We start from the raw sequence: 798 nt of genomic DNA on the forward strand, positions 1-798 counted from the left end.
AATTAAGGCTCCAAACCTAATAACTAGAATTCTAAGGAGCCCACCTGGACTCTTTTCCTTGATTATTATAAAAATAACAAGTGAATAAAGTATGCATCATTAAGGCTATGCTTATAGAACCCTTTGCTACATATTATTACATTTCTTTTTCTGATGCAATTTGGGTAGCATGAGATAATACAACACTTGATACATTTTTCAGACTACCAGTAAAGATCCAGGCTTGAGCTTTGTATAAATACTGTTTATGGCAGCAGCTACTCAGCAGGTACAGAAAATGTATTATCTTTGGGATGGGGACATCCCAACCTATTATATTAGATGCTAATCCTCCAGTGACCAGTCAGGTCTTAACATGTGGCCAGAACTTAAAATTCATGAAAGAAACGAAAGTACCTTCTATAGGTAAAACCATGGCCCTAGTTTGCAAGGCCAATTACAGAAGTATTTTCTCTCAGGATCCAGTGGCAACAATGAGTAATATGGACTTGATTTCTGGTTCTAGATTTGGTACTCTAAATCTGGAAATAAAAAATGTCCTGTCATGTTCTGTCCTCATATATAGAAATTTTCTCATCAGATTTGTAAATAATACCGTTTTAGAAATTTATGACGTCTATGAATTGTAAGTCTTTCATAATTTACAGATAAGTTATACAAGAATTGATAATAGGCAGACTCAAACTATGCAGCCTGTATATAGAAAACAAATACTCTTTTAAAAATATCTCTGAAAAAGATATGTAGCCTTTTGATAGGGTGGAGTTTTTTTCCCTCCCAGAAAAATAATTGAAAAGA

The 798-nt window shown here is 33.7% G+C and overlaps 1 protein-coding gene across 1 annotated transcript in view; it reads right to left on the reverse strand.

Moving 5' to 3' along the window:
- The window catches only part of LOC120612555 (spermatogenesis-associated protein 9-like), an 87,715-nt gene that overhangs the window by 55,708 nt on the left and 31,209 nt on the right, over window positions 1–798 (reverse strand). The window lies entirely within an intron of this gene.

The sequence above is a fragment of the Pteropus medius genome, unplaced genomic scaffold, assembly GCF_902729225.1.
Source record: "Pteropus medius unplaced genomic scaffold, Ma_sr-lr_union100, whole genome shotgun sequence".
Lineage (NCBI taxonomy): Eukaryota > Metazoa > Chordata > Mammalia > Chiroptera > Pteropodidae > Pteropus > Pteropus medius.